This window comes from Oncorhynchus tshawytscha, unplaced genomic scaffold, assembly GCF_018296145.1.
Source record: "Oncorhynchus tshawytscha isolate Ot180627B unplaced genomic scaffold, Otsh_v2.0 Un_contig_5137_pilon_pilon, whole genome shotgun sequence".
NCBI lineage: Eukaryota > Metazoa > Chordata > Actinopteri > Salmoniformes > Salmonidae > Oncorhynchus > Oncorhynchus tshawytscha.
The window spans coordinates 1-24,998 of NW_024609438.1; the positions used below are offsets into that span (position 1 = coordinate 1).

The window sequence follows — 24,998 nt, forward strand, 5'->3', positions numbered from 1 at the left end:
TGTCCTGTTTAACAGTGGCAGGCAGGCAGCCAACCCCTATCTCTTATCAGTCCTGACCTGCAGTATTAAACCCACACCAGCACGAGATCAATAGCCATGTATTCATTGGATTGTGTGCCCTGAGGCAGGCAGGCTGCAGCCCGACACAGAGGCACACCTGAGCTCCCCCCCTCCCTCAATCCTTCTCTCTCTCTCTCTCACACACACCACTCTGTTTGGGGTTTACATCCCCTCCCTCCCTCCCTCATTCACTGTGTGAGAGAGAGGGAGGACAGAGAGAGAGGGATGGAAGGAAACCAGTTTTGAATACAAATGAGCTTCTCTCTAGTGGCACAGATACCACACATCCCTCTCTCTCTCTTACTCACACACGAATACACAATCTTCCACACACGCTGCCTCTCGGTCTGTATTGGAAGACAGCGCAGCACATGCAGTAATTCCCGACACTTAATTGATTAGCCCAGGCTGCTTATTTGAAGTGGCTAATTAGAGGGGGAGTGTGTCGAGTGTGTGAGGAGGGCTGCGGAGTCGCTAGCGCTCTTTATCTCCGTGCGCGTGTGTCTGTCTGAGGAGCTCCAGTACCACGCTTCACTCTGGAGCAGGAGGAGGAGGAGAGAAGAAGAAGAAGAAGAAGAAGAAGAAAAGAGATAGAGAGGCAGCTGGGTGGTGAGATTTTCACTACACTTTCCCTCATCTGATATGGCCTCCGCGTAGGAATCTGGTGCCACGGCAACAGAGGAGCTAGGCAGCAGCGAGGTGTCTAAGGTAAGAGGAGCGGGGGGGTGAAGGGTTTTCCTCTCCTCCGTCTGTTTTCCTCTCCTCTGTCTGCATGGGTTGCAGTACAAGGAGCATTAGCATGCTAACATTGCGCTGTATGTCAATGGTTCAGACTGTGGTCTGATGCAGAGAGGCAGTAAGAGTGTTTTGGTCTTTTTGTGGTGGTGAGGAATGTTTCACGATGGTATTCCCCAAAGGGAAGCTCTAATAACCTAGCGTTCTGAAATCCTATTAGGGCCCCCCCCCCTTACTTACACCGCCCAATTAATAGCGTGAAGTGGGATTGTCTCTCTGGCAGGGGGGGGGGGTCATGTATTCTGCACACAGGATATCTGCAGATTCAGCATGTGGTCTGGTTTGAGTGAACATACTACCATACTGCATGCTAACTACACACACCTTGGTAATGCACCAAGACAACAGTGCAGTGATTAAAGGGACTTGGACTGATCTCTTTGAACGTGATTGGTTATAGGAGAGTATTCAGCAGCACAGGATAGCCACACAAAGGGTGAAAGAAAGAAGCAGACAGTGCCATGTAAATGCTGCATTGGGCTGTACAAACACATTGAATATACTACCCTGTACCTCTCTGAGTAGTACTGTGTCAGGGGGATGGCTACATTCAAGGATGAAAGGATCAACCAGACTGCCATATACAGTGCCCTTCAGAAAGTATTTACGCCCTGGTCTTCCCACATTTTTGTTATGTTACAGTCTGAATTTAAAATGGATTAAATGAAGATTGTTTTGTCACTGGCCTACACACAATACCCCATAATGTCAAAGTGGAAATACGTTTTACAATTTAATTAAAATGAAAAGCTGAAATATCTTGAGTCAATAAGTATTCAACCCTTTGTTATGGCAAGCCTAAATAAGTTCAGGAGTATATATTTGCTCAACAAGTCACATAATAAGTTGCATGGGCTTACTCTGTGCGCAATAATATTGTTTAACATTATGTTTTAATGACCACCTCATCTCTGTACCCCACATATACAATTATCTGTAAGGTCCCTCAGTCTAGCAGTGAATTTAAAACACATATTCAACTACAAAGACAAGGGAGGTTTTCCAATGCCTCAGAAAGAAGGTAATCTATTGGTAGATGGGTTTAAAAAAAGCAGACGTTGAATATCCCTTTGAGCATGGTGAAGTTATTAATTACACTTTGGATGGTGTATCAATACACCCAGTCACTACAAAGATACAGGCATCCATTCTAACTCAGTAGCTGGAGAGGAAGGAAACCTTTCAGGAATTTCACCATGAGTCAAATGGTTACTTTAAAACAGAGTTTTAAAGGCTGTGATAGGAGTAAACTGAGGATGGATCAACAAGATTGTAGTTACTCCACAATACTAACCTAAATGATAGAGTGAAAAGAAGAATGCCTGTACAGAATAAAAATATTCCAAAACATGCATCCTGTTTGAATACGAAGCGTTATGCTTGGGGCAAATTCAGCACAACAGTTCACTTCATATTTTCAAGCATGGTGGTGACTGCATCATATTATGGGTATGCTTGTCAACGGCAAGAACTAGGGAGTATTTTAGGATAAAAGTAATGGAATAGATCCTAGAGGAAAACCTGGTTCAGTCTGCTGATAGACTACTTAGACAATGGGAGACAAATTCACCTTTCAGCTGGACAATAACCTAAAACACAAGGCCAAATATTCACTGGAGTTGCTTACCAAGACCACATTGAATGTTCCTGAGTGGTCTAGTTACAGTTTTGACTTAAATAGGCTTGAAAGTCTATGACAAGACTTGACAAGGGCTGTCTAGCAATGAACAACAACCAACTTGACAGAGCTTGAGGAATTTTAAAAAGAGTAATGTGCAAATATTGTACAATCCAGGTATGCAAAGCTCTTAGACTTACCCAGAAAGACTCACCGCTATAATCGCTGCCAAAAGGTGATTATAAAATGTATTGACTCAGGGCTGTGAATACTGATGTAAATGAGATTTTTCATTTTCAGGAAATTTGCTAAAATGTTTTCACTTTGTCATTATGGGGTATTGTATATATGGGTAAGAAAAAAAATATTGAATCCATTTTGAATTCAGGCTGTAACAACAATGTGGAATAAGTTCAGGGTATGAATACTTTCTGAAGGCACTGTACATTGTACTTTGCTCTTTTATGTTCATATAAAATATTACAATATATATCTGTGCAGTTGTAACATATTTTGTGTGTAGTATCTCTCAGTATGTGGTAGAAATAGCTGGACGTGAAGGCAGCCGTGATCCAGATTGTAGTGTCCAATTAGCCTTTGTGTCCCCAGGCGGTGTGTGTCTGTACATGTGCCTGTGCGTGTGTCGCACGCGTGCATGTTCGTGTGTGTGTCTGAGGGAGGAGAGTGGACATATGGTTTCCTGGGCTCCTCTCCTATGACTGTAGATTCAGACCAGCAGGATATTGTATAGTTCTCCACCTCCTCTGTGTCAGCTAACTAGTCACTAGTCTATTCATATTAACAACTTCATCCTCTTTCATTCCCTTCACATGTCCTTTCCTCCTAACCCCTTCTCTCATTCTTTTCTTCCTCTCTCTTTCCCTGGTATTTTCCTCTCTTCCTCAATTTCTCTCACTTTTGTGTTTGCGTGTGTGTCTGTGGGCTGCAGTGTCTCAGTGATGACAGGCTGGCTGGGCTCTCTGACGGATGGCAAGCCAACAAGATCAGGACTCCTGTCACCCTGCCTCCCTTTCAGATCAAATCCAGCTGGACTCACACACATGCACACGCATGCGCCTTGGCAGGCATATGCTAACAAACAACACTCTCTCTCCTATCTCTGGGTAAAATTGCCCTTGGTGTCCTACTTTTATCTTCCTCAACAAATCTCTCTCTCCTCCTCTCTCCTGCCCACCCAAAGGTTTCTACAAAATACTACATATTTTTTATTCGGTATGTAGCACATGTGGACACAGAGGCTTTCTCTTTGACAGACACTGTTCCATCTCAAATAGCAACACCTGTGTTCTGACCTGCTCTCATCCTCCTCCTGGCATCCTGATCTAGACACCTGGCCGTCCCCTCAGGCTGCATTACACTGCCCATCAGCTGCCCATCAGCTGCTGGGATCAGTAAACAGGATCGCAAAATACCTGTGTGATTTTCCCTTACCTGGTGCCTCAGCTTGTTCAGTCACAGCTACAAGATGTTTGAGAGAGAGAGATATTTCTAAAAAGCAGCCCTGCTTCTCTTCGTTCTCTCTCTGCTAAGAGCCCAGTGTCATTCCTTATTCATCCTCACAGCCTATTCTCTGACATCCTGCCAGACTGACTGTCAGTGGGGGGGCACACAACACTAATTTCTCCGAATAGAGGTCAATCTGACAACGCCCAGGAAATGGGAACTCTCACAGACCAGATCCAAGCTATAGGATCTTTTCAGGAGGAGTTCTGGTACACAGAGGTTGGATGGTCATAAGAAGGTCCCTGCTTTTTCACCTGACTCGCAATAGCCTATGACTAGGGCCTGTAGTTTTCTGTAGTCAGGAAAACCTCAGGTCCCAGCTCAGGAGACTCCTCACTGACCGAGCACCATGTCCAGTTTGCATTGTTCCTGTCTGTCCCTTAGCCTTGCCTTGAACCGATAAGGCTAGCTTGTTGTATTCTTCCCCTCAAGGTAATTCTGCTGGGGATACAGTGTATTTTTATTTTACTTCACCTTTATTTAACTAGGCAAGTCAGGCCGTAAGTCATACAACAATGTCAGGTGGCTTCTTAATGTAATTCAAGCCTACCAACAAAGTGCTGTGGATGGTCTTGTGCTCTCCATAGATGCTGAGAAAGCATTTGATCGTGTGGAGTGGTCTTACCTATTATTTGCTCTAAATAAATTTGGTCTGGGTGACAACTTTATAAAATGGGTGAAAGTTTTATATGATGATCCTCAGGCTGCTGTCCTTACTAATGGGCTACGGTCAAATAGCTTCTCTATACACAGAGGTACCAGACAGGGCTGTCCTTTATCCCGTCCTCTTTGCACTCGTCATGGAACCACTGGCCGAGGCCATCAGGGTAACGCCTGCTATACAGGGGCTGCGCATTGGTGATGTTCACCATAAAATAAGCTTGTATGCTGATGATGTCCTGATATTCATCTCTAGTCCCGAGACTTCAATTACATCTCTTTGGAGCGCTGGAACTCTCTCCGATTTCTTGGTTGGGTAGAATATCCCTCTTGAAAATGAACATTTTACCTAGACTACTTTACCCAATCCAAATGATCCCAGTATTACTCTCCAATAAGGTAATAAAGGATGTAAATGGATGGCTAAGTTCCTTTATATGGAGTAAACACAAGCCAAGACTTAAGATGGCAATATTGCAGCTGCCAAGTTCTATGGGCGGCTTGGACCTGCCCAATATCAGGTTCTATCAATGGTGTGCCCACCTTTGTTATATTTCTGACTGGATCACAAATGATGACTCCTCTATTTGGTTAGACATTGAGACTTCTCTTTCAAAATACCCCTTACAGGATCTTTTATTTTTCAGAAGTTTCAAGTCTGTAGAAGATCACTGCAATAATCCCGTTACACTTAACACACTCAAAGTATGGAGGTCAGTTCAACGCTTCCTGGGAAGGTCCAAACTAACCTCTGCTCTTACCCCAATTCTTAACAACCCAGATTTCAGTCCAGGATTGCTGGATGCTGGCTTTAACTTATGGCTTAATAAGGGCATACGCAGGCTAAATGACTTATTTGCTGATAAGATTTTGTTGTCATTTGAGCAGATGGTCGAGAAATATCGACTCCCAAAGCAGGACTTTTTCCGCTTCCTACAAGTAAGACATTATATTCTGAAGAGCACCACCTTAATTGGTAACCCTGATGTGTCTGTCATTGAAATAATGTTTTTTTTCCCACAAGGGAAAATGTCTGTAAGTCTGTTTTATGATACTTTAAGGTCCTTTTCTGCTGTCAACACACAGAGGGTGAAACAAGTGTGGGAGAAAGAATTGTCTGTTACTATTGACGAAGAGATGTGGGAGGACATTTGGAGATATGCAAAAACAATATCTATATGTAACCGTACTAGAGCAATCCAATTAAGAATAATACACAGATTGCATATATCCCCAAATCGCAGACATGCTTTTAGCCCCACTTCCTCTTCCCCTCAGTGTCTTAAATGCAAAACTGATACAGGCACCCTAACACATTGTTTATGGTCATGTACCAAAATACAAAGATACTGGTCTGGTGTTCTGCAAGAAATTGAAAAGATCCTAGGGGTTGATCTAGAATTGGACCCAGTTTCTTTACTGTTAGGTCTCCCTAGTAGGCATGTTACTTCTGTGGGTAAAAGGAGGCTTTGCAACATCCTTACCTTCGCAGTGAGGAAAAACATCCTTTTACAGTGGATTAGTGATAAGGTTCCTTCTATTAAAGATTGGCATAAGATACTATTTGAATGGGTGCCTCTGGAATATCTGACATGTACATTGCATTCTAAAACAGACCAGTTCTACAAAGTATGGGAACCTTATCTAAATTACCTAGAACCTGAGGTATCAGCTATTATGCTGCAAGGATTCTCGTAGAATGGCGGGGATCTATGTATTTCAGAACTACACTGTACGTTCATGTGTGGAACCTAACCTCTTGGTTTAAACTGAGCTTTTTTGTTTAATTTCTGTTTGTAAGTTTGTTTAAAATGTATGTATTGAGAGACGCAATGATGGTGATGGGGTGAGAGAAGCACCGAGCGGGAAGAGGAAAATGGTGTACGAATGTATGTGTGTGTGCGTACGTGTGTGTGTGTGTGTATATATATATATATATATACATATAGTGTGTGTAAGTGGGTGCTGTTTTTCTTGTTTTTGTTCTGTGTGCTTTGTCTCTGTTGTTGTATCTCTTAATATGGGTGAAAATTGTGAAATTCCAATAAAAATACTGTTACAAAAACTAGGCAAGTCGGTTAAGAACAAATTGTTATTCTACCAAAAGGCAAAAGGCCTCCTGCAGGACCGGGGGTGGGATAAAAAAATATATATATATATATATAACTATAGGACAAAACACACATAAAGACAAGAGACACAACACTACATAAAGCGATACCTAAGACAATAAACATAGCAAGGCAGCAACACATGACAACACACCATGGTAGCAACACAACATGACAAGAACATGGTAGCAACACAACATGGTAGCAGCACAAAACATGGTGGAAACATTATCAGGCACAGACAACAGCACACAGGGCAAGAAGGTAGAGACAACAATACATCATGCAAAGCAGCCACAACTGTCAGTAAGAGTGTCCATGATTGAGTCTTTTGAATGAAGAGATTGAGATAAAACTGTCCAGTTTGAGTGTTTGTTGCAGCTCGTTCCAGTCGCTAGCTGCAGTGAACTGAAAAAGAGGAGCTACCCAGGGATGTGTGTGCTTTGGGGACCTTTAACAGAATGTGACTGGCAGAACGGGTGTTGTATGTGGAGGATGAGGGCTGCAGTAGATCTCTCAGATAGGGGGAGTGAGGCCTAACAGGGTTTATAAATAAGCATCAACCAGTGGGTCTTGCGACGGATATACAGAGATGACCAGTTTACAGAGGAGTATAGAGTGCAGTGATGAGTCCTATAAGGAGCATTGGTGGCAAATCTGATGGCCCGAATGGTAAAGAACATCTAGCCACTGAGAGCACCCTTACCTGACATTGAATGAGACATGCAGACAGAGGTGTAAAGCGTGTAGACATGACATTGAATGAGACATGCAGACAGAGGTGTAAAGTGTGTAGACATGACATTGAATGAGACATGCAGACAGATGTAAAGCGTGTAGACATGACATTGAATGAGACAAGCAGACAGAGGTGTAAAGCGTGTAGACATGACATTGAATGAGACATGCAGACAGAGGGTTGTGCCTTGGTTGGAATATAGTCTAATTCAGTATAGACGAGAACATAAATGTGATTATGCAAATGTCAAGAGCATATTTCTAATCTAAGACTACTTTTGTAGCATGCATCATCAAGATATGCTATTTCCATGTTGTGTTGTGTATTGGCTGGATGTATGTTTATTCTAGCTCATAAAGGTTCCATTCATTATAGTGGCATTCAGTGTTAGACACAATCTGTATTTTCATTTCAGCACTGACTCATCAGGACTGAGGGAGAGGCTCATTACTGAACACTGATAGGCTTATTTTATACTATTTAGTTGTTTCTTTGTGTTTGTTGAGGAGAGTGGGAGGGAGTGTGGGTGGGGGTAGGCTCTTTGCACTTTGTCTCATGGCCACAGAGGTAACATGTAAACAAAAGTGTTATTCTGTATAAGAACATCAAGACCCATTGTTCCTCCAACGCTACATTCTTGTCATGGGATAAAACTTAATGTTGTACTTTGAGCCTCAAGCTGCCTTTAGATCAAGACAACTCTTACTGACCTGGAACGCTCTTTCCTTCACAGGTGTGAGGAGAGAGAGAGTGCTGGAGAGAGGACAGGAGAGAGAGAACGAGAGAATGATGGCGGCGGAGGAGGAGAAGCGGGTTTGAAGAGCAGCAGCTCCATAGTTCCCTGCTTCTTGTTTGTTGAGGTGAGTTGCCAAGTCTTTCTTTTCCTGATTGGCTAAATGACACTACTGGGAGGAGCTGATGGACCTCTGGCTCCTCATGGGTCCAGTAGGGCCTCTTCATGCTGGTTGATGATATCTCTTTATGGGGAATTTCCGTATCCCTTAACCTTCCCCATATTCAGTTTCTCACCCCCTCCGCTCCTCTCAGAGCTCAATGAGCTCCATTCATTCTACTACTTGACCTCATTGGCTGTTGTCTGCTGTCCAGCAGCCAGGGACCACTTTCTCATATTTAGCATCAGTGGAAAATGTTGTAAATATTGTCAGCTCAACACACATCCACCTCACTGCCACGGTCTCTCTGCCATGGCTGAGACGGAGTAACATGGATCAAGTGGGTATAAAATAGTTGTTATAGTATGTAATCTGTTCAGATGGAGCTTCCTGTCTTCACACTGCTACAATATGTGATCTCTGCTTCCTGTTTATATGAGTCTTTGCATCTGATCCATTGAAGTATTTAGTGATATCACAGCTAACTGTGTTTTGATAGGTACTGGATGCTCTGCACACACTGTCAGGCACACACGCGCACGCACGCACACACGCACGCACACACACACACACACACTCACATACAGATTACAGGCGCACACACACGCGCACACACAGGACAGGGTCTCCTGTAGGCGTGTCCCGTATTGCTGTGGGAGCTACATTACTCAGAGGGTATTGAAGGTCTCTATGCTGTTAGATTATGATCCACAATAAAAGCACTCCCTTAGTCCACTGTGCCATCCCTCATACATATTTAATGTGAGGTGGAATAGGCGATATTTGAGGTACAAGGTGTTCTGTGTCATGTGAAATATGTGAGGTCTGTATGTGAGGTGTGATGTATGACATGTAAGGTGAAAAGAATTGTATGAGGAATGAAGTGCTACATACCTTGTGGTATTCAGTACAGTTGTAATGATATGTGGGATTTGTGGAATCATAATGTGCAATATGTGAGGTAGCAGTGAGTGAGTGCAGAAGATGTGACAGTGTGGTCTGACTGAGATCCAACCATTTTACCTCCCCTCCCCTGTCCCTCTCCCCTGTCCCCCTCCCCTCCCCAGCGGTGTGTCACAGACAGACAGTGATTTAGACTGAACCAGGACCTGCTCTTTTATTTAGACGCACACCTCATCAGCCCGTTTCCATGGAAACCAATCGGCTGGATACCTTCTGTCTGTCTCTCTCTCTTCTACCTCCTTTCATCCACTACCTACCCTCTTATGCAGGCTTTAGCCTCTCTCTCTCTCTCTCTTCTACCTCCTTTCATCCACTACCTACCCTCTTATGCAGGCTTTAGCCTCTCTCTCTCTCTCTTCTGCCTCCTTTCATCCACTACCTACCCTCTTATGCAGGCTTTACCTCTCTCTTCACCTCCTTTCACTACCTACCCTCTTATGCAGGCTTTAGCCTCTCTCTCTCTCTCTTCTGCCTCCTTTCATCCACTACCTACCCTCTTATGCAGGCTTTAGCCTCTCTCTCTCTCTCTCTCTCTCTCTCTCTTCTGCCTCCTTTCATCCACTTACCCTCTTATGCAGGCTTTAGCCTCTCTCTCTCTCTCTTCTACCTCCTTTCATCCACTACCTACCCTCTTATGCAGGCTTTAGCCTCTCTCTCTTCTGCCTCCTTTCATCCACTACCTACCCTCTTATGCAGGCTTTAGCCTCTCCTCTCTCTCTCTCTCTCTCTCCTACCTTTCATCCACTACCTACCCTCTTATGCAGGCTTCTCTCTCTCTCTTCTGCCTCCTTTCATCCACTACCTACCCTCTTATGCAGGCTTTAGCCTCTCTCTCTCTCTCTTCTGCCTCCTTTCATCCACTACCTACCCTCTTATGCAGGCTTTAGCCTCTCTCTCTCTCTCTCTCTTCTGCCCTTTCATCCACTACCTACCCTCTTATTGCAGGCTTTAGCCTCTCTCTCTCTCTCTCTCTCTTCTGCCTCCTTTCATCCACTACCTACCCTCTTATGCAGGCTTTAGCCTCTCTCGCTCTCTCTCTCTCTCTCTCTCCCTCCCTCCCTCCCTGAAAGTCATAGACATTTATTAGATATAGATATCTCCATCCATCTCTTCTATCTGAATGTGAATTTCAACATCAATAGGGCTTAAATACATACGGGTCAGTTCCTCTCAGCACTGGGTTGATACAAAAGATGCATGGAAATGCCATTGTCAGAACACAGACATGCTTTTAGGAAATAATCTACTGTGTGTGTGTATAAGTAATCAGGTGTAGCAGAGAACTCAGCTTTTGGGTTGTAAAGGCCACATTAACATAAACAGTTATCCAGACCAATGGAGGAGGAAATACAAAGTCCCCCTCCATGCCCCTCTGATAGCTTTGGATGTACTGCTATTGGACAGCCGGTGTCATGTGATTGGGGTGTGTGGTGCATCTTGTAACCTAATATTGATGTGTCCTGTCCACACAGCACCATGTATGGGTGGTCACAGATTCAGTTTATGAAGTGTGGGAATGTGTTTTGTATAATGGCTGCAGCTGCAATATGGAAGCAGGAATAACCTAACCGAATAGTTGGAAACATGAACTTCAATGAACAAAAACTTAAACCATAAAGAAGTAGTCAAGTAATATGCTCTACACACACTCTACTCTAACATTTTTAAAAAGCAACGATAACTGATTTACTCTCAATGTTTCAAATGTTTTATTTGGACGTTAAATGACCCGTTCTGTTATACATTATGTGCTTTCCCCTCTTATTGAACATGTCCCACGTTTCTCAGCCACTGTTATGAACTGAATGGTTATGAGTCAGAATCACGTTGGAGATTTCCGTGACTGCAGGGGTGTTTAATGTCTTTGGCATGAGCAGTACTCATAATGAGCAGTACTCATTTGTGTTTGTGTGTGGGCATCATCTATCTCTCACCACATGCAGTGTGATGGACCATTCCCCTCTGCGTTCCATGGGAGGACTCTATAGGACTCTATACCCACCAGAGGGCACTGTTGATATACTGTTAAGGCTTTCAGAGCTGCTTTTGGAAGCTCAGTAATACTGTATCGTCATGGTTTTGTGTCCAACCAGAGTCAATTTGTCTTTATATCCTGCTAATGTTGTATTTAGCCAATGAAGCTCAGTTTTGTTGTGTTGGTTTATTCACAGTAAGGACAAGGAATGGTAATGGTGACAATTTACGGTAATGAATATTCCACATCTGTCAATTTGAAAACGAGTTGCCTTCATTTTCATAGAATTTTAATTATTGTTCAGAAGAACACACACACACACACACACACACACACACACACACACACACACACACAGCCTCATTAACACTTTAAATAGGTGAAAAAACACCTTCTCTTTTGCTTCCTCCGTCTCTAAAAATAACCCCAGTGTGTGATGGTGGGTAACACCTGTCGGAGGGAGTCTTTCAAGTGAAGTGCACAAAGAACACACACACACACACATTTTTTTCGAGTGCTGTGATCAGCTGGAGCGCTAAGACACAAAGAAAACTGCCTTTTCCTTTGGTTGCCATCTGGTAAATGTCCATTAAAGAGCTGCCCCTGCATTATGTTTTGGCCTCTGAATCAAAGCAGGGAGAATGCACTCAGCCAGCCAGCCAGTCCAGCTTGAGCACAGTGTTTTCAGCAGCTCTGCACTGTGGAAGGGAAAGTAGTAGTTCAAGTAAAATAATGAGAGAAGCATGAATGACTGGTGAAAGACTGTGATTCGGAGGTCCCTATTTCAGAAGTATTTGGACAAATTCATTGTTTGTTTTTCTTTTGTTTCAGATTATATTGTACCCAATAGAAGTGAATGTTTCATGGGATTAATTCTGAATAATGATGAGTGAGAGCGTTACAGAGGCATAAATATCATACCCTCCAAAAAGTATGTATTGGGGGTGTGGTCTTTGTGCCTGTCATATTTCAGTTTTTTCTTTCTAATAAATTTGCAAAAAAATTCTAAACCTGTTTTTGCTGTCATTATGGGCTATTGTGTGTAGATTGATGAGGGTGGGAAAATGATTTAATCAATTTTAGAATTAGGCTGTAACGTAACAATTTGGAAAAAGTCAAGGGGTCATAAGTACTTTCCGAAAGCACTGTAAGAGAATTTGACAAAATACTTATGACACTTTGAAATATTTATTTTACTAGACAAGTCAGTTAAGAACAAATTCTTATTGACGATGACATCCTACTCCAGACTACACTGGGCCAATTGTGCGCCACCCTATGGGACTCCTAATCACGGCCAGATGTGATACAGCCTGGATTCAAACCAGGAACTGTAGTGATGCTCTTACACTGAGATGCAGTGCCTTAGACCGCTGCGCTACATGGGTGTGGTGGGAGAGTTGATGCATGAAGTGCTTTTATTTCTAAATGGTAAAACATATACAATACCAGTCAAAAGTTTGGACACCTACTTTATGTTCATCTTTATTTTTACTATTTTCTACATTGTAGAATTATAGTGAAGACATCACAACTATGAAATAACATATAGAATCATGTAGTAACCAAAAAAGTGTTTAAACAGATAAAAATATATTTTAGATTCTTCAAAGTATCCACCCTTTGCCTTCATGACAGATTTGCACACTCTTGGCATTCTCTCAACCATCTTCATTAGGTAGTCACCTGGAATGCTTTTCCAACAGTCTTGAAGGAGTTCCCACATATGCTGAGCACTTCTTTGCTGCTTTTCCTTCACTTTTCTGTCCAACTCATCCAAACCATCTCAATTGGGTTGAGGTCTGGTGCTTGTGGGGGCCAGATCATCTGATGCAGCCCTCCATCACTCTCCTTCTTGGTCAAATAGCCCTTACACACCCTGGAGGTGTGTTTTGGGTCATTGTCCTGTTGATAAAAAATGATAGACCCACTAAGCACAAACCAGATGGTATGGCATATCACTGCAGAATGCTGTGGTAGCCATGCTGGTTTGGTGTGCCTTGAATTCTTAGTAAAGGTGACATTCTGTACTGTTGCCTTGTATTAAACATTTTATTTCAAACACAAAATGCTGGAGCATAGAGCCAAATTAAACTTTCTAGCTTCACTGTCCAAATAAATATTAATAAATACATAGGGGAGTGTATATTAAAGGTGGATTTACATGAGTAAAATATGTCTAGTGAGATCTATCAGATTAGCAACTTTTCTATTTACATAAGCCTTTGATGTGGTGTGGCCAAAGCCACATTCCTGCTTCATGTGGGAGTGTAGCTATTAGCATACTGTTAATGTCATTGTATATGGACAAACAAAATGAGGATAGCAATTCAAACTATACAGGAGCTTCTCATCTAAACCATATTGCACATAGTGTTGCAGACTTGATTAACGCAACGATTCACAAATTTGGCAAAGCAAAAATGCTGCCTGGTATTGGTGTAATTAAGGTAATTCTTGCATGGACATGTGGTGTGGGAGAGCTGTTGTCTTTACACTGTACCATTCAGAGGGCGGTATGTGATGTAGATGTCTTCCACACTACCTCTGGAGCTAGTGTGGGAGACATCTCTTAAAGAGAGATTTAAATTGAGAGCATGTTGACGAGCTGCATCACCCTTGGTATGGCAACTGCTTGGTATGCGACGGCAAGGCGCAACAGAGGATAGTGTGTACGGCCCAGTACATCACTGGGGCCGGGCTCCCTGCCAACCAGGACCTCTATACCAGTCGGTTTCAGAGGAAGGCCCTAAATGATGTCAAAGACTCCAGTCACCCAAGTCATAGACTGTTCTCTCTGCTATCGCATGGCTAGCAGTAGCGATGCACCAAGTATGGAACCAACAGACCATGAACAGCTTCTACCCCCAAGCCATGAGACAACTAACTAGTTAGTCTGGCTAGCTATATGGTTAACTATTTAACTATCTGCATCAACCCTTTTTGCACAAACTGTTTTTGACTCATCTCATACACTGCTGCTACTTTTATCTATCATCACATCACTTAGTTACTAGTTATATGTACATACTGTATCTACCTCAATTACCTCGTACCCCTGCACATCCACTCAGTCATTCTACCTCGTGTATATATAGCCAAGTTATCGTTACTCATTATTATTACTTTTATTATGTGTTTTACTTTGCTATTGTTTCTCTATTTTCTTTCTCTCTGCATTGTTAGGAATGACACGTAAGTAGTCATTTCATTGTTAGTCTGCACCTGTTGTTTACGAAGTGACGAATAAAATTGCATTTGATGATTTGATTAGAATCTAAATCCGTCTCTTTACACTACACAAGTATCTCTCCCGGACCTAGTTTGTGTCATCAAAGAGGCTCTAAAACATTCCTGATTGAATCATTCCACCATTTTGCATTGAGGAAGTTTTTTTGTTCATTTTTTTAATTTTTTATTTAATTTGAGAAACCTTTATTTAACCAGGTAGGCCAGTTGAGAACACCTTTATTTAACCAGGTAGGCCAGTTGAGAACACCTTTATTTAACCAGGTAGGCCAGTTGAGAACACCTTTATTTAACCAGGTAGGCCAGTTGAGAACTTTATTTAAATCTCATTTACAACAGTTGAGAACACCTTTATTTAACCTGGCCAAGATAAAGGCCAAAGCAAATCTCATTTACAACTGCGACCTGGCCAAGATAAAGCAAAGCAGTGCGACATAAACAACAACAGTTTCACATGGGATAAACAAACGTACAGTCAATAACACAATAGAAAAATCTATATTAGATTAGTGTGGTAAGGCAATAAATAGGCCATAGTGGCAAAATAATTACAATTTAGCAATTAAACACTGGAGTGATAGATGTGCAGAAGATGAATGTGCAAGTAGAGATACTGGGGTGCAAAAAAGCAAAAATAAATAACAGTATGGGGATGAGGTAGTTGGGTGGGCTATTTTCAGATGGGCTGTGTACAGGTGCAGTGATCTGTGAGCTGCTCTGACAGCTGATGCTTAAAGTTAGTGAGGAGATCTAAGTCTCCAGCTTCAGTGATTTTTTTTTTTTTGCAATTCGTTCCAGTCATTGGCAGCAGAGAACTGAAAGGAAAGGCGGCCAAAGGAGGAGTTGGCTTTGGGGATGACCAGTGAAAAATACCTGCTGGAGCGCGTGCTACGGGTGGGTGCTGCTATGGTGACCAGTGAGCTGAGATAAGGCAGGGCTTTATCTAGCAAAGACTTATAGATGACCTAGAGCCAGTGGGTTTGGTGACGGGTATGAAGCGAGGGCCAGCCAACGAGAGCATACAGGTCGCAGTGGTGGGTAGTATATGGGGCTTTGGTAACAAAACGGATGGCACTGTGATAGACTACATCAAATTTGCTGAGTAGAGTGTTGGAGGCTATTTTGTAAATAACGTCGCCGAAGTCGAGGATCGGTAGGATAGTCAGTTTTATGAGGGTATGTTTGGCAGCATGAGTGAAGGAGGCTTTGTTGCGAAATAGGAAGCCGATTCTAGATGTAATTTTGGATTGGAAACGCTTAATGTGAGTCGAAGGAGAGTTTACAGTCTAACCAGACACCTAGGTATTTGTAGTTGTCCACATATTCTAAGTCAGAACCGTCCAGAGTAGTGATGCTAGTCGGGCGGGTGTGGGCAATGATCGATTGAAGAGCATGCATTTAGTTTTACTAGCATTTAAGAGCAGTTGGAGGCCACAAAGGAGTGTTGTATGGCATTGAAGCTCGTTTGGAGGTTTGTTACAGTGTCCAAAGAGGGGCCAGAGGTATACAGAATGGTGTCGTCTGCGTAGAGGTGGATCAGAGAATCACCAGCAGCAAGAGCGACATCATTGATGTATACAGAGAAGAGAGTCGGTCCAAGAATTGAACCCTGTGGCACCCCCATAGAGACTGCCAGAGGTCCGGACAGCAGGCCCTCCGATTTGACGCACTGAACTCTATCTGAGAAGTAGTTGGTGAACCAGGCGAGGCAGTCATTTGAGAAACCAAGGCTGTTGATTCTGTCGATAAGAATGAGGTGATTGACAGTCGAAAGTTTTAGTTTCATTTATAATACCTCATTTATGATTAAATTTGTTTCAAAACATAGAATATGTGGAAACACCTTAAGCAGTTGGCTGCATAACTTTCTGCACTCCCCTTTCTCACTCTAGATTTCCATACACCCAGTTCTAATATGGTTACATGTCTAAGGATATTTCAATATTTCAATTTAGTCCCCAACACCGTAGACTGCAGCTTTTACTGCTATTCCTATGTAATTACATATTTATAACGGACCTGCAATATAAGGATTTTATAAGCCTTCATTCACATCATTTTCAGGTGAGTGTGTCTACACTCGTAAGAAGCAGGAACTGTGATATGTGCTGTAGCATTAATGTATGTGTTTTTGCAGTGTAATCAGTGTAATGTGAGTACAGGGTCTCCTCCCTGGTCCCACACTATGCAGGGGTGTGGATCTGACTGAATATTTACACCCAGTGATTCAGGCCCCCCTGTGTGTTGGTCTGTGGGTCTGTTTACCAGCCATTATAACCCAGTTTACAGCCCCACCCATCCTCACCTAGTGTACGACAGAGGCATCACTGGGACAAAAGAAGAGCTGAGGGGGAAATCAGAGGAGAGTTGCATAGCGGAGAAGTTACATGGAAAAGAAAGAGTGGTTGGGAGAGGGAGTGAAGATTGAATAGCAGAAACAGAGAGAAAGAGATATTTCAAGAAGGAGCCCTAGAGATGTTTTCTGGAGGATGATCTAAGCTCAGCTCACATCTCTCTCTTTTGTACCCATTCTACTCTCCCCCTCCTCCACTCTTTCACACAGATCGGTCAACTCTCTCTTCCTCTTTCTCTCTCTTCCTCTCTCGCTCTTACTCTTTCTCCCTCTATCTCTCTATCTCTCCCTCTCTCCCCTTTTCTCAGACACACACAGCCCTGAAAGCATGCCAAACTACCAACCTCTCCATGCTACAGTACCTCTCATATGCCATTTTCACTCTCCTCCCTCTCTCTTCACTCACCCCCTCTCAACCTTTCTCTTTTCCTGTCCCTTCCACTCCCCCGCCATCCTGTCCTCTCTTTCCTCCCTCCATCCTTGTACACCTCCTCTTCCTCTGCTTTCCTTTCTTCCTCCCACCACTGGGATCTGTACAGACCCAACAATGCACAGTGAGACATACTTCCTGTTAATTTAATCTCCCATCCCTCCTCGTCCATCTATTTTTCCTCCTCCATCTCCGTTATTTTGCTCTCTCTCATGCTTTCATGCTCTTTCTCTTTCTGTCTCCCTCTGTCTCTGTCTCTCTCTTTCTCTCTGTCTCTGTCTCTCTCTTTCTCTCTGTCTCTGTCTGTTTCTCTCTCTGTCTCTCTCTGTTTCTCTATCTCTCTCCATCTCTCTCTTTCTCTCTGTCTCTGTCTCTGTTTCTCTGTCTGTCTCTCTCTCACCCTCACACTCTCTCACACTCACACGTTTCTATTGACTATTATCTGCTCTGTCTAATAGTCACATGATCAGCTTCTGGCTGGCAGAATGAGCAAAAATTACTATCTCTAATGTTGCTAGCTATTCAACATGTGAGTCTGATAGATGTTGAGATGGATCTTATGAAAGAAATGAAGAGAAAGGAATAAATAAAATTAAGAGTATAGATTGATTGAAGAAAAGTATCTCCATTCCAGCCTCACTAATTTCCCATTCAGCTCACCTGTTTGTCTGGCACAGGCCTGAGATCAGGATTAGACCACAGCCCTGCCAACTCTACTGTAGTCTGTAGCTGAACTATAATTAACACTGACCTGCTGTCAGCTGCATGGATGGGAACATCTACCTAGGAGAGATTTGGTTGTTGACACACAATAGGAGTATATTAAGTTGTATGTAATGAGGGCAACACCAAGTCCTTAGACTGAGGATGCCAGTGACAACCGTCTCTGTGTTGGTGCATCGTGTCTTATAGTGTGGAGGGCAGGAGTGATCTCTCTTCTCCACATGCATTGGTCCATACCCTGGAGTGGGGTGTGAGTTTTTAAAGGTTACACAACGTCCATTTGAGCACCCTCCCAGCCCACTTTACAGTCAGTTACAGAGGAGCCTCCCAGATCAACATACGATTCAGCACACACCAACACACACACAAACACTTGTATGCACACAGGGTAAGGTAAGCAAGTTGAAGGGAATTTTCTTTAATCTACACACTTAGTGAATCATAAAATCATCTGTTATTGTGCCCTCTACCCTCACCGTTGGACCTGGTCCTTAGTGAATGTTATTTTTGTGACTGTGGAAGGGGGAGAGAGGGGACTTCTGCTGCTACCACCACCACCCCTAGTCCTGCACCTGTTCCCTGCATTCCCCCTCCTCTCTCCCCATGTCTCCTGTCATGTCTGGGCGGTTCAGTGTAGCGTGTGTGATGGCAGTAGAGTGGAAGGCTGTTGGGGGCTCTTAATGGACAGCATGTGTTTGACGTGGGCCCTTGTGCCCAGCTCTCCATCTGAACCCGACCACCCCACCCAGCTAAACACAAAACTGCTCTTTCAGAGCACACTGCTTTAGCAGCACCAAGGGACATGGCTGTTCCTCCTGAGAAAAACATACTGTACGTTGAGACAAAACCATGTACAAATATTTCAGCTGACCCTGTGTTAGAGTATGGTGGTCAGTGGTAGTGAGCATCACGCTACACAGTCTTGTCCACTTAGCATGGGAGTCCATCTGCAAAGTTGTCCTCTCAGTGGGGGGTGGGGTCTGTCAGCAGAGCTTGGAGTGATGGAGTAAGGTTAGACCGTGTACTATAAAATGGAGGGAGAGAATGCATCATACATGGAGGCAGAGAAAAGCACGTTGAAAAGCAAAAAGCATCTCTACAGATGTAGGATCTTAATTTCCTCATTCTTTTGATGCCGAGAATTTTTCTGCCCAGCAGGAAATGCAAACTAGCAAAGTGTATTTGAGTCTTAAAAAGGCTTCTAAAGTTTATCATTGTCACGGTCGTCCTCCTCTTCATCTGAAGAGGAGAGGCGAGATGGATCGGAGGACCAAAATGCGGCGTGGTATGTGTTCATCATTCATTTTAATACAGAAAACGCTGAACACTGAAACCCTTTACAAAAACAATAAACGAAAGAACAACCGTGAAGCTAAATGCAAACTGCGCTGAAACAAGCAATCAACATAGACAATCACCCACAAACAAACAGTGCAACCCAGGCTACCTAAGTATGATTCTCAATCAGAGACAACTAATGACACCTGCCTCTGAGAACCATACTAGGCCGAAACATAGAAATCCCCAAATCATAGAAAAACAAACATAGACTGCCCACCCAACTCACGCCCTGACCATACTAACTAAATACAAAACAAAGGAAATAAAGGTCAGAACGTGACAGTCATTTCCACTTAAAAATGTCAGAATTGATTTTCTCTCATGAAAAATGCATCAACCCCTACAAAAATGTCCACATAATGATTCACATTTTCTGTTGCTGCAGGATTATTTTCCTGCTGCAGAAAACTGGCTCAAATTAAGATCCTACATCTGTAATCCCCCATAACATTCATAAAACATCATATAACATACAGGCCTGCTTACACATGAATGGCAGGCACACAGGTCAATAATAGTATATTATGTACTCTTTAGGGAGATACACTGAGTGTACATTAGGAACACGTGTTCTTTCCATGACACACTGTAGACTGACCAGGTTAATCCAGGTGAAAGCTATGATCCCTTATCGATGCCACTTGTTAAACCCACTTTAAATCAGTTTAGATGAAGGGGAGGAGACAGGTTAAAGAAGGATTTTTAAGCCTTGAGACATGGATTGTTTATGTTTGTCATTCAAAGGGTGAATTGGCAAGACAAAATATTTAAGCGCCTTTGAACGGGGTATGGTAGTAGGTGCCAGGCGTACCAGTTTGAGTGTGTCAAGAACTGCAGTGCTGCTGGGTTTTTCACGCTTCACCAATTCTTGTGTGTACCAGAATGGGCCACCACCCAAATAACATCCAGCCAACTTGACACAACTGTGGGAAGCACAACTAACTTGGTGTCAAAATGGGCCAGTATCCCCGTGGAACCCTTTCGACACCTTGTAGAGTCCATGGCCCAACAAATCAAGGCTTTCTGAGGGCAAAAGGAGGTGCGACGCAGTATTAGTAAGGTGTTCCTAATGTTCTGTACATTCAGTGTCAACAGCGTGCCCTTACCAATCCAGTCTTGATCTGAGTTCTTGTATCATTATTATAAGGAACATGGATTACAATCATTTTTTTAATGAAAGGGACAGAAGAAAAGATTTGGGATTACACCCAAGGATTAGGATTAGGATGTGGAGTTAGGACTAAGATACATGTTTTATCTGGAAGCTTGGGGTGAGAGTGATGGAGTATTCCCTGAGTTTATTGGCGTAGTCTAAATGGTGTCTTCAAGAATTTCATGTCTTTCTGGTCTGTCCTGAACACAGATGTACAGCTATGAAATATTCACCACAGTTAAAGCATTCTATGCTAGAGAACAGCTGGGAAAATACGAGGGGAGGAGATGTGGAGAACAGTGAAACCTGAGGGGAGACCTGAGGGGAGAGAGTATTTTAGGAGGTGAATCAGGGGGTTGAGAGAGGGGAAAGTAAAAGGTTAAGATTTGAGGAAGATGAAGAAAGACAGGGACATGGGACATATTGAAAGGAAAATATATACACACAATGTGAAATTCATAACTTCATACTTAAGCAAGGTGGAACACTATTTTCAGAAAAAGGCAAAATTGCTTCCTGTCTGTGTCATTTTGAATACTGGTGCTGTGAGGATGTGCATGACAGGCCAGCCTTTGTTGAAAAGGGGAACGACAGGGTAACTGTGTTCAGCAGTGTGGGTGTCACGACTGCTACTCAAACTGTGGTCATTGAAGGTAATGACAATTATGTCCCCCTGTGTTTGAGTGCTAACAATGCAAGATCCCAAGCAAGAAAAGTATCTCTCTGCGAGGGATGTAGGTCATTTTGAAACGATTCCACCACAAATGACACATAACAGCGCTAGAACAACACTAAAATGGAACTAGTTAGCACAATAACTCCCCACAAAACATCTGATCAGGAGAACATAGTTGTATAACTGTATAACCACAGTCAGGATGCCTGAGCGAATGTCCACTTGCTTAGGCTCGGAAACAGAATAGTTTCAAATGTAGATCTTTTAAACTATTCAGTCTTCTGAAGCATGCTTAATGAAGAGGACACACTGTTCTAACATTCATCATCACATTAGATAGTCTCTGGCCACGACCCAGAAGTGTGTGACTAAGAATAAAGGAAAAGCGTTCTAGTTGGGCGCTGCGCTCTGCGGGTGGTCCTCAGCTAGGTCCACGTCAATTAACACTTAATGATCTTAGAATAGAGGAGAAGAGGTGCCTGTCACTCTGCAGTGTGCAAATTCTTCCTCCAGGCTAACGGAACCATCATTTCCTGGAAAAAAAACAACACCATCCCAACTGAACAGGCTGAAATTCCATGATTTTTTTTCAACAGCTCTTACACAGTAAGTGCATTATCATTTTCACAATTTCAGAGTGTTATTTTGACCTCATAAAGTGGAAAAAAATATCTTTTTTTTTTAAAACTATTCTGCCCCTTTTTAAAGGATTTTTTTCATACTGGCTAATATTAAATGGGACCGGCCCACATTGTAAACAGTACTGCCATGTTTCACATTGTGACCATCCAATCACAGGTTACGAATTATGACTGACCAGGGATTGGTTGACATGAGCTCTGACAGCAGCACAGCTGGACCAGTCAGATACAAGCAGATTGGTGTGTGTGTGTGTGTGAGAGAGAGAGAGATACTGTAGACAGTGATTGAGTGTGAGAGAGGGAGGAAGAGAGAGAGAGAGCAGCAGCAGAGGGAGGTTGAGGAGGTGTCAGGGTGTACATAATGTGTCTGAACATCACCGGTCCAACGAGTCAGATGAAAGTGAGACTGGCACAAAAAACAACAAACTCACAACTGGATTTGGACAAGAGGCCACCTAAATGAGAATAATGTCCTCACTACTGTACTGTACTGTGTCTTATTGAACAATGTACTGCTAATAACACAATGCCATACATTTTCTCAGATGTCTTTCAAATGCATTACTGTGAGATGGACAGTTCTCAGAATGTAGTGATTCAAATCCAACCCAGATCATATGTAAAATAATGGTACGGGGAAATGATATGACTCACTCCTACTTCAAAATATCTATGTTTCTCTCCAGGCTGTTGGGGATAAAGATACACAATGAGAGAATAACATTGGCTTGGGATGTGATAAATCAGGGGCTTTGGGTATCATTGTTGATAAGATAATGTTGTATCTGGAATAGGCTACACTATTGCAGATGTGTTACTTAAACATAAACCTACTCTGCATACTCATTGTTAGTATAGAACATACAGTTAATAAACAGTATACTTTAATATAACGCCATTTATAAAGTATATGAGTTTGTTTAGTTCTTATGTATCTTTCAGTGATGCTGCTGGTCTTCATTACTCTTTCAATGTTCTCCCTTGAATCATTCTGAATGAGGACAAGATCACGCTAACCTAAATATACTATACCTTCACACTTTATGCAATCATAAATCCTGTTGAGAGGAAATGAAATTACACAATATTGTGAACTCATCTCTACCGTTACATTCTTCACCATGACAACCGCACATGGCATAACATGTCTCTCTCTCAAGGGAGGGTAGAGAGAGTGAAGAGGATTCTGAACAAATCCAAAAATATATAAATATCTGAGTACCCTGGTGTGTGTGTGTGTGTGTGTGTGTGTTGCAGTGTCTATGGTCAGAGGGAGATGGAGCACAGATAATATCCTAAGGGAGTGTGAAGCTGAAACATGTCCCCTCACCCAGCACCATGTCCCTAGCTAAGTGGAAGGAAAGGGGCTATTACTATCCCTTCACTTCCATGATAAACCAGGCCATACAGCTAGGATTTGTTTTGTGTATTTGAGTTAAGTCAGATGATGCTCCATTCCACCATACTACTGTACAGTGTACATTCCATGAGATACAAAAGGTAATGGAATATTTTTTGGTCTATTCAATATGGGGGAAAATATTACATGTAGACACCATTTTCATATATTTTTTTTAAACTGTAGGACGACTTGCAATTGAGTTGATATCTCAGTAGTGTATTATTATCTCTGATATCCATGGATCTGCCTATATAAGAAAAACCCTGGAGTCAGACATCAATCAGTCACAGGGGATGTCAGCTCATATAACTGGTTTGGAGGATGCTTATGATCACATTCACACTACTCTTCACACACAGCATCCAAAAATACACCCACTGCTCCTCCGTAGTAGACTCAGGTGCGCCGGCACCGATACCAATGCAAGCAGTTCTCCCACTACCTCTACCTCACACTCTTTTCACCCTCCTCACTCCCAGTCTCTCTTTCGCTCTCTGATATTCTTTGTTTTCTCTCTTCATGTTGCAGTAGAATTCTATTTTTCCTGTCTTTATTCCATCTTCCTCCTCTCCCCTGTAATTGCTTCTCCTCTCTCTCTCTCTCTCTCTCTCTCTCTCTCTCTCACACACACGCACTCCTCTGTCTCCCGCTGCACTGGTCAGGCTTACAGTAGGTGCTCTCTCCCTCTATTGATCTCTTCACCGGACCTCTCTCTCGCTCCCATCACTCCTATGCCTCTCTCCGTGGATGAGGGGAACCGGGACTTGACTCTCCCCCCTTCCTCTCCTCCGCCACCTCCTCCTCCTCTTCTTGCCTAACGCGGGGATCATGTTCTATTTCCAGCTGGTGATCATGGCAGGGACGGTTCTCCTGGCGTACTACTTTGAGTACACAGACACGTTCCCCGTGCACATCCAGGGCTTCTTCTGCTACGACAAGACGTTCTCCAAGCCCTACCCCGGCCCGGATGAAACCAGCAAGATACCCCCACTGCTGGTCTACTCACTGGTTACAGGCATCCCATGCTTCACGGTAAGACTATGTGGTTAATCCTGTGTGTGTGTGTGGGGGGCTCGGCTCTGGATCTGTATATTACCATTCATAGTTTGTCTGAATGTTGGTGAGTCAAAGCATCTCCAATGCGTCTCTGCTTTATGACAGACATGATGAACAGATTGGTGAGCCACGTGGAGCGCCCTCCCTCCATTTCAGAGCCTGTCACAGAAAGTGTGTGTGTGTGTGTGTGTGTGTGTGTGTGTGTGTGTGTGTGTGTGTGTGTGTGTGTGTGTGTGTGTGTGTGTGTGTGTGTGTGTGTGTGGTCAGCCAGGGAGGAGAGCTCAGGCTTGTGGAGAAAGCTGTGTATGGACAGACGTAAAGATGTAATGGAAACAAACAGAGTCTGAGAAACGATTGGCGAGAGGGTGAGGAAACAGAACATGGAAACAGCAACGTTTTAGAGGCTGTGAGGGTGATAAGGTCAGTGGGTTTCATTTGAAATAGACAGAAAGGCCAATTGAATGAAGATGAGAGACAATAAAGAGAGACAAAGAACCACAGAGATGGTGGATAGAAAAGAGATGGTAATGTGGATGGAAGGGTACCAATGTTGTGGAGCTGTCAGTGTGAGAGATTCAGTGGGAGTAAAACATGGAGCACCTGGCACTGAACAACACAGGCCAAACCTGCTTCCTT

At 43.1% G+C, this 24,998-nt stretch overlaps 1 long non-coding RNA gene across 1 annotated transcript; it reads left to right on the forward strand.

The window, feature by feature from the left end:
• Nucleotides 1-348: 348 nt before the first annotated feature.
• Nucleotides 349-24,332, forward strand: LOC121844787. The gene is made up of 3 exons (XR_006082187.1): nucleotides 349-768; nucleotides 8,241-8,367; nucleotides 24,150-24,332. It is a non-coding gene; the product is annotated as an uncharacterized LOC121844787 (long non-coding RNA).
• Nucleotides 24,333-24,998: the final 666 nt, after the last annotated feature.